The 16,686-nt window shown below is 46.4% G+C and overlaps 3 non-coding genes across 3 annotated transcripts; 1 reads left to right on the top strand and 2 right to left on the bottom strand.

Annotated features, from left to right (window-relative positions):
* Positions 1–860: 860 nt before the first annotated feature.
* On the bottom strand, positions 861–933 carry TRNAT-UGU (transfer RNA threonine (anticodon UGU)). The gene has a single exon. It is a non-coding gene; the product is annotated as a tRNA-Thr (tRNA).
* An 8,820-nt stretch (positions 934–9,753) lies between these two features.
* On the top strand, positions 9,754–9,825 carry TRNAC-GCA (transfer RNA cysteine (anticodon GCA)). The gene has a single exon. It is a non-coding gene; the product is annotated as a tRNA-Cys (tRNA).
* A 6,430-nt stretch (positions 9,826–16,255) lies between these two features.
* TRNAT-UGU (transfer RNA threonine (anticodon UGU)) lies at positions 16,256–16,328 on the bottom strand. The gene has a single exon. It is a non-coding gene; the product is annotated as a tRNA-Thr (tRNA).
* Positions 16,329–16,686: the final 358 nt, after the last annotated feature.

The raw sequence follows: 16,686 nt of genomic DNA, 5'->3' as shown, positions 1-16,686 counted from the left end.
ATGCTTTACTAATTCTGATATGTTCTGAAAATATTGCATAGTTAATTTGTAGAGATTTTAATGTTGTGTGCTAGAAAGAAGGTGATGGCAAGCAAGTAAAATAAATTTGTACCGAAAGATGTCATGGCACTAGCCAAACCTAGTAGCTCTGACAGAGGCAGAGAGAGCAAATGAAAAGGAAGAGAAAACCCTACAAAGAATCAGAGAGGAAAAAGCCACCCCCTTTCACACACCCAGACAGTCAGATAAAGCTGCTGACTGAAAAGTAAATACCAAACTCCCTCAGATGACATTTGACCTCTGTCTTTGAATGCACAGCAAATGTGATATAGTAAGAACAACATGTATCGAAAGCGAGCACTGTGGAAGAATACAGTAAACAGGGTGTGCTCCACGTGATGAACAGACAGCCTAAAACTAATGAAGTCAACAAATAGAGAACAAGCAAATGTGTTATAAACAGCAAAGCCTTGCTAGGTCAGCTTTCTAAATGTCACCAAGATGTCTTTAGCAAACAGGCTAGGCTCCACAAGAAAGACTAACTGAAGCTAGACAGCGTAAAACAAGTAAAGCCAGTTCAAAGAAAACAAGCAAATGTAAGTTACAAGCGAATGGTAAGCAATGGGCGGAATGCACTCTAGGGCAGCTCTCCAATGTCCCAAGATGTCCTAGCAAACATTTGATCGATAAAAAGATTATTTCCCTTGGCAGATGTCAAGTTGAAACACACCTTTCCAGGAATACTTTATTTAAAGTGTTCACAAATGTGATTGAAATTTTTTTTCATGGTTTTATGGTTTGTGTTAAACTTAGCAACCATGCCTCCCGAAAATAACACCCAGTGGTCAAAAAGGCGTGAAAGGCTCTTGTGAGATTTGAACTCACGACCCCTGGTTTACAAGACCAGTGCTCTAACCCCTGAGCTATGGAGCCAGGTGACAATATGAATGACACTGTAGTGCGTCACGAGGGAGCTCACCCGTGAGTGGACTCAGTGTTCTTGTTTTCCCCTGGCGGAGAGTCAGCATAGACACAGGCAGAGAGGTTTGCGTCAGCGGGGAGGAGGCAGAGAACAGGCCCTGCAGGATGTGAGCTCTGCTGTTTCCAGAGGCCACTCCTTCTCACACTGAGTCACTCACAAGAGCCCCGCGCCCTGGTGTGTGCAGTGCACACTGGAAGCAGCGCCCCAGCCGCTGCCCCTTAACATGCACACACGTGTCTATCCGCAGCGCGCCAGCCCCTGCTCCTTAACATGCACACACGTGTCTATCCGCAGCGCCCCAGCCGCTGCCCCTTAACATCACACACGTGTCTATCCGCAGCGCCCAACCCCTGCTCCTTAACATGCACACACGTGTCTATCCTTAACATGCACACACGTGTCTATCCTTAACATTGATAACGCGTCCAGCCTTTATAAATTACCTGTATCTGGACACGTTGGAGGTCGGTGAATCTTTTAACCGAGTCGGGCTCTCCTCATCCTCAATAGTCGAGACACTCAGATCAATAATCAATAACTGTTGTAATCGGTAATCAGTACTCAATTAATAGATCAATATAACACATCAGAAATCAATAACAGTTGGTATTTCGGCGCACCATGACCTTTCAGTCATGAATAACCACACCAGTTTATTAAAAGTTAGTGAATTTATTTCCCTATATTAACAAAGCTAGCACAATATATATATGTCTCAAGACCAATTGATATATGTATATGAACATTACTAGCTGTCCATAACGGCGGAAGAAACGCAATCTACCCAAAATCTGAATGATGATACACTCTGTTATAGCAATGCAAATCACTAATGTGACTAACTGTATTTGACTAAATGCATACATTCGGTCAGCATAACAAGATTTCAATTCTTCATGATACATTGAATGAATACCTCGACTAACCTCTAATTAGCATTGGCATGTGGGACTTCATGCAAAACGAATTTAGTCAACACAAATTTGGAAAACTTCTAGTTAGGATCCTATCAAAATAGCAGTTGGTACCTAAAAGGAAAAACACAATGCATAATACATTTATCCTTTCATATTTACCAAATACAATCAGCATTCAAGAAAAGTCTTCGTCCTTCAGGTACCGGTTGATCAGCATGGGGCAAATTTCAGAGGGGCAAAGTTAAGGGCAAGCTTCCTTGCAACGGCAAGGAGAATAGGGCAAAGTTACTGCTTGGGCAAGACGGGGCAAATCAAAGTTAAAGTCTCTAGGGTGAGAATTCTTAAAGTCTCTTTCTCTCAGATAGAGAAAAGGGCATCAGGGTGTCGTCCAAAATGGAGTCTGGCATCAGGCTTCAAACTGGCATCGAGGAAAAATGGCTGACTTCTCTTTGTCCGGTGGGTTTAAGTAAGAAACATTCCAAATTCTGTAGGGTCTTCCATTGGAGGGTTCATAGGTTGGCTTCAAATTGTCCAATCAAAAATTGTCTTTTACTAGCGCCCATTTATGCATACACTGTCCTTGGAGCCTTGGAACACAAATTGTATCATGGTTTGCCAATTATTTTACTATCTGTACCTCCATTGTCTGCACCTGCAGAGACTGACCTTGTATCAAAGGGGATGAAACCGGCCTAGTACGAAACCTTGGAGATAAGTGTACCAGCCAGTTTCTACTGGAAAAATACAACTTCAAGCAAGAATGTGTCTATCCGCAGCGCCCCAGCTCCTGCTCCTTAACATGCACACACGTGTCTATCCTTAACATGCACACACGTGTCTATACTTAACATGCATACACGTGTCTATCCAACATGCACACACGTGTCTATCCTTAACATGCACACACAGTCTATCCAACATGCACACACGTGTCTATCCTTAACATGCACACACGTGTCTACCTTACAGGGGCGCTCAGTAGAAGGGGCGCTGCTGAGCACAACCCACAGCTGGCCCTCGGGATATAAAGGCCGCAGCATTAATGGCGGTGAAGCGGTGTTTTACCTATACATTTTATGCCTGCCCTCTCCTCGACGCTTGCGGCACGCGCAGGCAGGAGTAATCTAGTCCCACGGGTCACGCGCCTGCAGAACACTTCTTTACAAATGATGGCTTTTTATAAGATCATTCTTTTCCCACCGGGGGGGCCGGGCTCAGAAGTTAGCGAGGAGGGCCTTGCCAACCAGTGACATCACAAAAGGGGACGCCCCCCCCCCCCCCCATGAACTCATATAGCCTTCGGTTGAAAAGGGGTGACACCGGTGCTACTTCCGGGGTGCTCTCTATGTCCTCACACTAATCTCACGTGCAATGTAGGTGATCTGATGCAATAGTAAGACTGGTCCATCGGGGGAGGGCGGAGAGTGAGGGGGGGGGGATTAACCCCTCCGATGCCAGGGAAGAGGACGTGCCAGGAGGTGGGTCGCCTTTGTAGCGCTTGAAGGAGGGGGGCGGCCCAGCATTCTCAGTTACCCCTTGATGCTTGGACACATTCACGGTGAAACACATGAAGTGAAGTCCGTTTCACATTTCTCTGTTTTTGGCGGGAGCTCCTCGAGTCAGAACACCTCAGAGCTCTAAAAACAGAACACGATCACAGACCTTAATAAAGGTTTTCAAAGTGTCCCAAACAAATGCCTTTGAGTCATGTGACCCCTTACATCAACTTGAGAGCCTCACAATATAAAACCCATCGAGTGAACACCTTTTATGCAGCGCACAAGTCGGGGGTACACGGCGTCCACACGCTATTTTCAGAGGTGGACGCCGTCCACCCTGCAAGAGGTGCCCTTGCTGGGATATTCTGACCTTGTCCGGTGTTATTTTCAAACACTGGGGCGCATTCAGCAGCGCCCCCATCCTGTCTGCTTTTGTTTTGCACCAGCAACGTGCAGGGAGGGGCTTTTCATATATCAGACTCCAGGTAGGCCCGTGTTGGACTTTTGCTTATGCAGGGTCATCCCCAGACTTTTTTTGCCTCCTGCCTCCTATTTTTTTCTGACATGTTGCTGTTGGCTTTTCAACTCTGAGCACTTTACCACTGCTAACCAGTGCTAAAGTGCATATGCTCTCCTGTTTAAATTATATGTAAGTGGTTTATCCATGATTGGCATATTTGAATTACTAGTAAGCCCCTAGTAATGTGCACTAGAGGTGCCAGGGCCTGTAAATCAAATGCTACTAGTGGGCCTGCAGCACTGGTTGTGCCACCCACATAAGTAGCTCTGTAATCATGTCTCAGACCTGCCACTGCAGTGTCTGTGTGTGTATTTTTACACTGTAAATTCGACTTGGCAAGTGTACCCACTTGCCAGGCCTAAACCTTCCCTTTTCTTACATGTAAGGCACCCCTAAGGTAGGCCCTAGGTAGCCCCAAGGGCAGGGTGCAGTGTATGGATAAGGTAGGACATATAGTAATGTGGTTTATATGTCCTGACAGTGAAATACTGCCAATTTCGTTTTCACTGTTGCAAGGTCTGTCTCTCTCTCATAGGATAATATGGGGGCTACCTTTAAATATGATTAAAGTGTAGATTCCCCTAGAGAGTAGATGGACATGTGGAGTTTGGGATCCCTGAACTCACAATTTAAAAATACATCTTTTAGTAAAGTTGATTTTAAGATTGTGAGTTTGGAAATGCCACTTTTAGAAAGTGAGCATTTTCTTGCTTAAACCATTCTGTGACTCTGCCTTGTTTGTGGATTCCCTGTCTGGGTCAGTTTGACAGTTGGGTTGTTTTTCACCTCACACCAGACAGTGACACAAAGGGAGCTGGGGTGTGATCTGCATTTCCTGATTAGCCATCTCTGCTAGGAGGGAGGGGTGGAGTGGTCACTCTCATCTGAAAGGACTGTGCCTGCCTCTGACAATGCTGTCTCCAGCCCCCTGGTGTGTGTCTGAGGCCTTGCCTGGGCAAGGCAGGATTTCACAAGAAGGTGTGAGTCCCCTTTGAAGAAAGGTGACTTCAAAGACTAAAATGGGTATAAGAAGGGCACCCAAACTTACAAACTTTAGAAACACTTCTGGAATCAAGAGGAACCTCTGCCTGGAGAAGAGCTGATCGCTGAGGAACAAGTGCTGCCCTGCCTGTGACTGTGCTTTGTGGAGCTTTCCTGCAGTGCTGCTTCTGCCTGAGTAAGAGGGCAAAGACTGGACTTTGTGTGCCTTCCATCTTGAAGAAGAAATCTCCAAGGGCTTGATGTAGAGCTTGCCTCCTGTTATTGAAGTCTCAGGGATAGCAAAGACTTCTTCCTGCCAGCACCTGGAGTCTCTGGAGAGACCCCTACTCTGCTCTGTGGTGCCCTTCCAGTTCCTGGGACCCTGAAAGGAGAGGCTGGCAGCCTAAGGACAAAAATACACGCACCGCGCACCGTGCGGAGAAAAGATCGACGCGAATCCGATCGCGGCTGAGAAAACGACGCGACGCCGGCTCCGCAGCTGAGAAACGACGCCGCTGGAAACGCGACCGGAGAATCGACGCCCGGAGCAGGAGAAACGACGCGCAGCATCGCTGACGAAGGCTGAGAGATCGCAACCAGCGCCGCGGGACTTCGGACCGTCGCGTGGCTGGCTTTTTCGACGCGCCTCGCCGAGCCGAGCTGTTTTCGACACATATACCCGTGCCGGGTTATTTTCGACGCACACCGCCCGTGCGGGGTTATTTTTGCCGCAAACCAGGTACATTTACACGCTAGCAGCGCTAGTGTGTTGTTACAACTACCTAAAGACTCTTTTTATTTTAAACCTTTTAAAAATCAAAACTTGACTGGTGTATGTTGGATTTTTGTCGTTTTGGTCTTGTTTTGTCTAGATAAATATTTCCTATTTTTCTAAACTGGTGTTGTGTCATTTTGTAGTGTTTTCATTAAGTTACTGTGTGTGTTGGTACAAATACTTTACGCCCAGCACTCTGAGGTTAAGCCTACTGCTCTGCCAAGCTACCAAGGGGGTAAGCAGGGGTTAGCTGAGGGTGATTCTCTCTTATCCTAACTAGAGTGAGGGTCCTTGCTTGAACAGGGGGTAACCTGACTGTCAACCAAAGACCCCATTTCTAACAGCCCATAACAAAGGCTTAATTTAAGGGGCCATCAGGTCTCCTTGTGTTCCGCTATCATGACTGGGAGCTGACCTGAGGCTCACACTTAGCTGCAAATGCAGGGGGGAGGGAAAAAAGGCTCACTGACTGTTATCACTTCACATATACATTGTATTTGTATAGCGCTTTACTACCCCCTGACAAGGTGTGCGTTTGACCTTGTTCAGTCCCTGTATGTAAGAGAATTTCATTCGCTGTAAGCGTAGGAAAGTACTCTATTTTTGACAACAGGTAGTAAGCGCTATATAATTACAATTTCCATCCCCACTTCTTACTGCTATCAGTGTTAGAACATTTTCACTGGGATCCTGCTAGCCAGGGCCCCAGTGATTGTGCTCTCTCCCTCCAAATTTGGTTACCTTGGACCTTGGTGCACTCCACAACTGGCCTACTGGTGTCCCCTTATAAGTCCCTAGTATATGGTACTTAGGTACCCAGGGCATTGGGACACAAGTGGTCCCCCATGGGCTGCAGCATGTATTATGCCACCCATGGGAGCCCAGGCACAATGTGTCTGCAAGCCTGCCATTGCAGCCTGCGTGAAAAGGTGCATGCTCCCTTCCACCACAGGCCACTGCACCAGGTCACTGTAAGTCACCCCTATGGTAGGCCCCTCCAGCCCAAATGGCAGGGTGCAGATCCCTGTGTGTGAGGGCACTCCTGCATGAGCAGAGGAGCCCCTATGAACTCCAGTGCCATTGTACTGGACTTTGTAAGTGTGGGAAGCCATTTAATCTGTGTACCAGACACATGTCACTCTCTACCTGTGTCCAGCTACATAATGGTAGCTCCGAACCTGGGCATGTTTGGTATCAAACATGTCGGAATCATACCCCAATACTATTGCCAGTATTGGTTGCATGATTCCATGCACTCTGGGTGCTCCTTAGAGGATCTCCCTGTATTGCTCCTACCAGTCTTCCAGGGTTTTTTGGGCAGCCCGTGCTGCTGCAGCCTTTCCGACAGGTTTGACCAGCTCAGGCAGGGGAAGACAGAACAAAGGATTTCCTGTGAGAGAGCGAGGCAACACCCTTTCTCTTGGAAATAGGTGTTACAAGGCTTGTGAGGAGTAGCCTCCCCAAGCCACCGGTTTGTTTTGAAGGGCACATTTGGTGCCCTCCTTGCATAAACTGGTTTGCACCAGCCCAGGGATTGCTGGTCCCAGCTCTGGCGCAAAACTGGACAAAGAAAAAGGGAGTGACCACTCCTCTGTCCATCACCACCCCAGCGGTGGTGCCCGGAGCTCCTCCAGGTGGCCACTCAATTCTGCCATCTTGAACCCAAGATGTGCAGAGGCTCCTGGGAGCATCTGAGTGGTCAGGTGATACCAGAGACCCCTCCTCATTGGTGGTCACCATGCAAGGTGATCAACCCCCATTTTGGGGCTAATTTAGGGACTCCCTTGCAGGTGGGTTCCCAGATTCGATGTGCAAGACTCCACCAGGACTCCTCTGCATCGTTTACTTCTGCTCCTGGCCACTGGAACCGCAACTGGACACTTCAGGAACCAACTACACTGCAACTCCCGAGATGACCTCACCTTGCAGCATTGTTTCCCATGTTCCTTCCAGCAACTGCAACATTTCCCCGGCTGTGCATTTTCTGTGGTTGGCAAGACTTCAGCTGCACCAAGAAGCAAGAAGGAATCTCCCTTGGAGTGAAGAAATCCCTCCCCTGCATCTGCAGGCACCTAAAGCAGTGATGTCTGGCTGAGTGGATCTGCTCTTCTCTGGAACTGCTTGAATCCTGCATCACAGTTGGTGGTCTGAAGTGGTCTCCTTGGTCCTCTCTGTCCACTGTCTAACTTGGGAGACAATGAGCCCTTGCAGGACAGTACCCCTGTGCACTGCAACTCTTGCAGCAACCAAGGCTTGTTGTCTCCTGCTCCAAGGGACTGTCAGGCTCCGAGAAGCCCCAGCACTTCATAGTTGCAAGGACTTTCTCCTCTCTGCTGCTCCAGCAACATTGGACTCCTCTCCAGGTGTGCTGATTGGGCCTCACTGCAACTTACTGTGCCTGCTGCCACTGGGTTGCTTGTGCGGGCTGCAGCTGCTTCTGCTGACTCTCCCAACTGCTGAGGTTCAGCCCAGACTCCCCTCCAAGGGTCGAGCCCCCTGGACCTTGCTGGTCGTCTTCATCCTTGCAACTCTTGTTTTGCCTCCTCTTGTATTTGCCAAGGCTTGTTGGTGCTTCCCCTAACCACTGACCATCTGCAACCTGGCGACCAACGTGGAACATCATCTGCACTGCTCCAAGGACTCCTCTGCAGCGCCTCGGCTCCACAGCTGGTTTTCTCCTCCCCATCAACCCGGATGTTCATCCACTGAAGGGTGGGTAGTGGCTCCTGCCCGACTGGATACTCCATCGTGGACCGGACCCTGTCCCCTTCTTTTGCAGGTCCTCTTCTTCCAGAAGCCACCTTTGGATTCCTCTGGTCTGGTCCTGTTCTTGTAAAATCCATTTTCTAAATCGTCTTGTTAATCTTTGGGAAGGCCTGGTACTTACCTCTAATCTCCTGGTCACTGGGAGTCCCTTAGGTATTCACCTCTTGGGATCCCAAGTTCATCCAGCTCCCCCTAACTACTCCATAACCTTGGGTGGGGGACTTCACTTTGCATTCCACTATTTTAGTATATGGTTTGGTCCTCTCCTAGGACCCTAACTATTTTTCTACAATTCTTTCCAATGCTTGTTGTTCTATGCTAATTTCTGATTGCCATTGTGCATATACATAGTGTATACTTACCTCGGGTTGAGGGGACTGCCTAAAAGTAATCTAGTGTACTGTTACTGTAATAAAGTATCTTTATTTTTGTAACACTGTGTGGTTCTTTTCATGTGTGATAAGTTACTGTGTGACTATTGAGGTATTGCATTAGCTTAGAAAATAGTCTTTCCCATGAACTGCAAACTAGGTCTGATGTCAGCGATGGAAAGATGCATCGTCCAATCAAAACAGTGCGATCAGAATGCTCATGGCAGGACAAATGGAAGCACAGAGACGAAAGCCATCAAATCGAGGCAGACAACAAAGTTATCCACTCATGAGCTCATGGCTGACCCAAAGGCAACTCTTAAGTACATGTAATGCATTGGAAACAGCAGGTCTCTAAGAGACAGCTGTCTGTAGCTGAGGCATAAAAATGTGAATAAAAATCATTTATAGTCAGGCATAACATGCACCATTGAGTAAAACCTTTATGGTCACCTACAGTCACTTTGAAAAACTTACTTTGCTTTAATGCTGCTCAAGTCCATTTTGCGTTCTACCTTTTTCTTACTTCACACGAACATGGAAGAGTTAATGGCAAGCAAGGGGAACTAACATGACTTGGCCAAGATCAAACAATTAAGGCAAGTGCAAGAACCAATACTGCAAATCATCAGCACCAGGAGCTTTCCTTGTGTAGCACGTTTTAGTTGGAAGAGTTCTGATGTTTGCTGAGGTGTGTATTGAAAAAGTGATTGCTGAGGAGATTGAGGTCAGTTGTATGGAGGGGACGTTAACTCTTTCTCCTGTTCCAGTTTCCAGCTGGTAACTTGACAAGCCGCTGAGAATGGTTCATTACGCAGAGATATAGGACGGTAGTGGTCCTTTGGAACATGTGGGGATATAGCTCACTGATAGCAGGACATCACATGAGAACACTCTTGCACGACGCTGTGGGAGTGACACAGAATGTGCAGTGACAAGGACGGGGATATAGCTCAGTGGTAGAGCATTTGACTGCAGATCAAGAGGTCTCTGGTTCAAATCCGGGTGTCCCCTTCACCCTTTTATAGAATTGTCTATTTCCGCGTTATTTTTATTAAATACATGGGCTCGCTGCTGTAAAGCGTGAAAAACATTTTTGTTCAACAAACAGTGGACATCAGGCTGACGCGGCGCCTGTATATGCGCTTGAGATGCCCGCGTTGTACCAATGTCACCTCCTAGTGGAGCTCACCTGAGCGAATGTAAACTCACCTGTGCAGCGGCGGCGCGAGCGGGGGCCGCGCTTTACAGGATATTAAACTATTACCCCCCCAGATGCCCCCGGGACCTATGGATGACGCCTCTCACCCTCCCCCGGCCTCCTTCGCGAGGTGCCTTGGTTTTTGCCTCGGAGACCCTGAGATCAAACATGCGAAGATTTTAGACGGTGAAAGAGGGATATTTTCTAAATAACTGATATATATCGGAGGAATGGATTCTCCCCCGTTGACTTCAGTTGTAGCAGAGGCGACTGCGGGAGGGAGACAGATAACATGAAGCCGCTTTTTAGCGTAAAAATTCGGGCGTCTCCCGCACGTATCGGGTCTTTTGGAGTCTAATGTGAGATGTTACTCCTGATCGCATCTAATCAGGGGGGATTTCATTCCAGACGAGTGAACATAGTGCACTCAGTGAGTCGGATCCTATATATATACATTCTAGCGAAAGCATACGCCTCACAGCTTTCCCTAGTGACAGATTACACCTGTTCGCTCCCGCCACGCAAATTATTTTATCTGTAGAGAAATGAAGCAAGTGCACTGAATATTCACATGGAATTTCAGTGAAAGTGGATTAAAGTTTGAGTAGCCTCCGATTTGCTGGAAAACGTGATGGGAAAAGGGGTGGATTGGATTGCAGTGAGGTGGGCTTGGCGAGGCAGACTGGATTGGAGTGGGGTAGATTGCACTGGGCTGGATTGGACTGGAGCGGGTTGGGTTGGATTGGAGTGGGGTGAATTGGGATAGAGTGGGTGGAATGGGGAGGTGGATTGGATTGGATCGGGGTGGATTGCAGTGGGCATATTGGAGTGGGGCAGCCTGGAGTAGGGCGGATTGGAGTTGGCGGATTGGAGTGCAGCAGATTATTTTGGATTGGGCTGGGGTGGTTTAGAGTGGGACAGATTGGTTGGGATTGGGTTGGGGCACATTAGAGTGGGGCAGATTGTCTTAGATTGGAGTGGGACAGATTGGTTGGGATTGGAGTGGGTCACGTTGGAGTGGGGCAGGCTGGAGTGAGGCATGGTGGAGTGAGGCATATTGTTTTGGATTGAAGTGGAGCAAATTGGATAGGGGCAGATTGTTTTGGATTGGAGTGGATCAGATTGTTTTGGATTGGAGTGGGACAGGTTATTTTGGATTGGAGTGGGGCAGACTGACGTGGGGAAGGTTGAAGTGAGGCAGATTGTTTTGGATTGGAGTTGGCGGATTGGAGTGGATTGGATTGGAGTGAGTGGTTTGGACTGGAGTAGGTGGATTGGATTGGATTGGTATGTGGTGGATTAGCCTGAATTGGGTAAATTGGCGTGGGGTGAGGTGGTTCAACTGATGTGGATTGGAGTGGGGTGGATTGGATTGGAGTGAGTGGTTGGAATGGAGTGCAGTGGATTGGATTGGATTGGTATGTGGTGGATTAGACTGAATGGGGTAAAGTGGCAAGGGGTGAGGTGGGTGGACTGATGTGGAGTGGAGTGGGGTGGATTGGAATGGGGTAAATTGGGGTGTACTGCGCAATTTGTGTTAAGGTATAATTTCATAAATTACACATAAACAATGTTGATTTTAGAACAAGAGAATCATCATCTTTCGAGAACAGCTCCCACAAGCAAAAACAAAGGAAAACATGAGAGCAAAGTGAGAAAAACAGACTTGGCAAAATAAAAGAAAGTTAACTTCAGAAAATAAATCTTTGCAATTTTGTGTGTCCTGCAAGGTCCATTTTTGCCAGTCAGACGCCTTCTGTTTGCATGGCACTAAAAGTTAATAAAAACAATAAAATACTACCTCAATCACGTACGGGCAGCGGGCGATCACAGATGAAGTTGAATTAATCTGTGCTTGGTCCCTGCTCCAGTGTAAGGAACAGATGTGAAGTTTGCAGGGCGCTTGTTAATTAGGCTGCAAAAAAAAGGGCACTGATGCCAACAAATGGTAAACAAGGTTTGGGCTCCAACTCCTTTTTTGTAAACAAATATGTCTTGCAAGCAAGACTTATGCGCTAGCGCATGCACTCGCAGGCTTGTCCCAGGGAAAGGAAAGGAAAACGAACGAGAAAGAGAAGAAAGGAGAAAGTGAAGGAAAGTGAAAGAGAAGGAAAGAAGGAAAGTGCACTAAAGAAGGAAAGAAAAACACTAAGAAAACACAGGAATGAAAAAGAAAAGCAAACAAGGAAAGAAAGGATAGTCAAAGAAAGAAGGAAAGCAAAAAGAAGAATGAAGAAAAGCAACAGAAAGAAAGAAGAGAGGAAAGCAAAAGAAAGAAGGATTAAATGAAAACAAAAGAAAGACAGAAAGAAAAAGGAAGGAAACCAAAAGAAAGGAAACAAACAAGGAACAAGGAAAGCAAAAGAAATGGAAGAATAAAAAGGAAAGGAAAGGGAAGGGAAGGAAAGGAAAGAAAAGAGAAGGAAATAGAATGAAAGAGAGAGAATGAAGGAAAGAGAGAAGGAAAGTGAAAGAAGGAGAAGAGAAATAAAGGGGAAGAAAAGAGAAATAAATAAAAAAGAGAGCAAGAAAAAGAGACAAAGGAAAATGTGAAGAAAAAAGAGAGAAGGCAAGAGTGGAAGAAGTAAAGAAAGAAAAAAGAAAGAAAGAAGGAAATAGAAAGATAGAAGTAAATAAATTAGCAAAGAAAGAAGAAAAAAAGAAAAAAGTAAAAGAGAGTAGCCTAATACAGAACAGGTTCAAATGGACACAGTCTGGTATGCTGTGAAGTAGCAGCAGTCAGGAAAGCAAAACATTACAACAGGAATTTACAACAGCATTGACAAGAGATGGGATCTGATAAAGATGGAGTGTGCATCAGAAGAGTCCTGCTATCACATTAGGATCTAAACACAAAAGCAACAATAAAGTAATTATAAATTAAAAACAAAAACACCGGCACTCATGCGAACTAGCTTGTGTGTGAATATGTTCATTGTGAAAGGGCAAAATGCAGTCGCTCAAAGTGAAGTTAGCCAGTGGCTGAAGTAGGCTGCCCCACGCTGTATGCTGTAGTTGGTGGAAACAAAATGTGATTGACAAAAAACAGACCAATGGATGAAGAGAGGTGGCTGAAAGCCCCTATATGTAAGTATATTACACCTTTTTTAGTAAAATCAAAAGTTCTTGCCTAATGTCAGACCTAAAAAGTAAGCGTTGCTCTTTTTTTTAAGCTCAGCCATTTTTCTACATTTTTCCGAGGTTCTCTCATTGCTCCTACATACAACTTGGGAGCCAGGGGCAGATGTGTGCTGTGTTGCTCTGGTCACTGAATTAAAGTAACTTAATTAAAAAGCCTTAAAAGGCGGACATGATGCTGAAGTAAAGTTGTGCTGTATGTGGGAGCCCTTGACAGACTGCGGATTGGAGTTCTTGAAGGCCCTCTATAGTGTGAGGGAGGACATTAACTGGCAAATTAACAGAGCACCTTATTGAAACACATTTTAAACAAGCTTTGGCAGAGCCAATAGGTCTCACCTATACAAGAGCTACTGGCCTTGCCAATGTGTTTTATCCACATTGTCCACCAGCGTCGCTGCTGTTCAGCATGGCTAAAAGTTAGTGGTGCAGAGGAGTGTGGCGTGGAGTGTTGTTGCAGAGTGGGGTGGTGCAGAAGAGTGCTGTAGAGTGGCATAGAGTGTCGTAGAGTGGAGTGTCATATGGTTGAGTTTCATAGAGTGGCGTGGCATAGGTTGGAGTTCATTGGCCAAGAGCTAAGTGGCATAGAGTGCCAGAGTAGAGTGGCGTGGCGTAGAGGGGACAAGAGTGTGGGGGGGTAGAGTGCCATAGAGTGGAGTGACATTGAGAGGAGTGGCATAGAAATTAGTAAAGTGTGGTGAGAGTAGAGTGCCATAGAGTAGATTGATGTAGAGTAGAAGGGCATAGAGTGGCAAAGCATAGAGTGCAGTCAAGTGTTGTAGAGTGGGGTGGCGTAGAATGGAGTGGTTTAGACTTCAATAAAGTATCATAGAGTGGAATGGAGAAGCGTGGAGTATCGTAGAGTGCCATAAAGTGACCTGGAGTGTAGTAGAGTGGAGTGGCAAGAGTGGCATAAAGTGGAGTGTCATAGAGAGGAGTAGAGTGGCCTAAAGTGAAGTGACAGAGTGTCGTAAAGTTGAGTGAAGTGGTGTAGAGTGGCATGGAGAAGAGTGCTGTAGAGTGGAGTGGCATAGAGTGGCATACAGAGGTATAGAGTGTTGTAAAGTGGAGCATCCTAGAGTGGCATAAAGTGGAGTGTCCTAGAGAGGAGTAGAGTGGCCTAAAGTGAAGTGACATAGAGTGTCGTAAAGTTGAGTGAAGTGGTGTAGAGTGGCATGGAGAAGAGTGGCGTAGACTGGAGTAGTGCCGTAGTGGAGTACAGTGGAGTACAATGGATTAAACCCAGATCTGTGACAGGGGTGAGTGTTTGAAAAGTTTCATCCCTCCGTCCATCATCCTTTTGTGTTGCTAAAGTTGCCCTAAGTGGGTAGGATCTGCCCAGATGTGGGTCCCTTGCTCACTGTGCCACTGGATTCAAGCTAGCCTGGCTGATGAAGGGTGATCCCCTGAAACCGGTCCCAGGATGCTTGTTTACGGTCCAGGGAGGACATGGCCTGGCAGTTTGGGCTGGACTGTTCCCATGAGGAGCAGGGTCAAGACTGATTTGCATATCGCTGGGTCCAAATTGGAGTGACATGGTGAGCAAAAGAACAATGGATTAAACCCAGATCTGTGACAGGGATGAGTGTTTGAAAAGTTTCAACACTCCGTCCATCATTCTTGTGTGTTGCTAAAGTAGACTGGAGTGGTGCCATAGAGTGGAGCACAGTGGAGTGGGATAGAGTGGAGTGTCATAGAGTGGAATAGAGAAGACTGGCTTAGAGTGGTGTAGAGGGAAGTGCATAGAGTATAATACAGTGTCATATCATGAAGTGTTGTAGAGTCTCGTAGAATGTCGTAGATTGACGTAGAGTGGATAAGAACAGGTAGAATGGAGTGGAGAAGTGTGGCACTAAGGGCATTGGAGTTGGGTGGCATGCACTAAGTGGAGTAGAGTACAGTGGCGTGGACTGACTTAGAGTAGAGTACCACTGAGTACAGTGGAGAAGAGTGTGGTGGAGTGGAATGATGTAGAATATCGTAGATTGGATTTGAGTAAAGTGGCAAAGCATGGAGTAGAGTGTTGTAGAATGGAGTGGCGTAGAGTGGAGTCTGCATGGTGTGGTACTGCACTGCCATTATTGACAAAACATTTTCACTTGAAATGACCATCACATTTACACAGGCATATTGTTTCACTAATAAAGCTATACCACACATGAATAATAATGTGTGGAAGTGGCATCACGTAGTGTTTTGATTTGTTTTGATTGTATTAAAATATTTGTTTCATGCACACTTTAGTATTATAGAAAAGTGTGCTTCATTTATGCTTTACTAATTCTGATATGTTCTGAAAATATTGTATAGTTCATTTACAGAGATTTTAATGTTGTGTGCTAGAAAGAAGGTGATGGCAAGCAAGTAAAATAAATTTGTCGCTAGCCAAACCCAGAAGCTTTGACAGAGGCAGAGAGAGCAAATGAAAAAGAAGAGAAAACCCTACAAAGAATCAGAGAGGAAAAAAACACCCCCTTTCACACACCCAGACAGTCAGATAAAGCTGCTGACTGAAAAGTAAATACCAAACTCCCTCAGATGACATTTGACCTCTGTCTTTGAATGCACAGAAAATGTGATATAGTAAGAACAACATGTATTGAAAGCGAGCACTGTGGAAGAATACCGTAAACAGTGTATGCTCCACGTGATGAAAAGACTCAAACTGGACAGCCTAAAACTAATGAAGTCAACAAATAGAGAACAAGCAAATGTGTTATAAACAGCAAAGCCTTGCTAGGTCAGCTTTCTAAATGTCACCAAGATGTCTTTAGCAAACAGGCTAGGCTCCACAAGAAAGACTAACTGAAGCTAGACAGGTAAAACAAGTAAAGCCAGTTCAAAGAAAACAAGCGAATGGTAAGCAATGGGCGGAATGCACTCTAGGGCAGCTCTCCAATGTCCCAAGATGTCCTAGCAAACCTTTGATCGATAAAAAAATTATTTCCCTTGGCAGACGTCAAGTTGAAACACACCTTTCCAGGAATACTTTATTTAAAGTGTTAACAAATGTGATTGAATTTTTTTTCATGGTTTTATGGTTTGTGTTAAACTTAGCAACCATGCCTCCCGAAAATAGCGCCCAGTGGTCAAAAAAGGCATGAAAGGCTCCAGTGAGATTTGAACTCACGACCCCTGGTTTACAAGACCAGTGCTCTAACCCCTGAGCTATGGAGCCAGCTGTTGATATGAAGGCCACAGTATTACATCACAAGGGAGCTCACCTGTGAGTGGAATCAGTGTCCTTGTTTTCCCCTGGCGGAGAGTCAGCATAGACACAGGCAGAGAGGTTTGCGTCAGCGGGGAGGAGGCAGAGAACAGGACCTGCAGGATATGAGCTCTGCTGTGTCCAGAGGCCGCTCCTTCCCACACTGAGTCACCCACAAGAGCCCCGCGCCCCGGTGTGTGCAGTGCACACTGGAAGCAGCGCCCCTGCTCCTTAACATGCACACACGTGTCTATCCCAGCGCCCCAGCCGCTGCCCCTTAACATGCACACACGTGTCTATCCCAGCACCCCAGCCCCTGCTCCTTAAC

This window comes from Pleurodeles waltl, unplaced genomic scaffold, assembly GCF_031143425.1.
Source record: "Pleurodeles waltl isolate 20211129_DDA unplaced genomic scaffold, aPleWal1.hap1.20221129 scaffold_39, whole genome shotgun sequence".
NCBI lineage: Eukaryota > Metazoa > Chordata > Amphibia > Caudata > Salamandridae > Pleurodeles > Pleurodeles waltl.
This window is presented reverse-complemented; position numbering and strand designations above follow the sequence as displayed.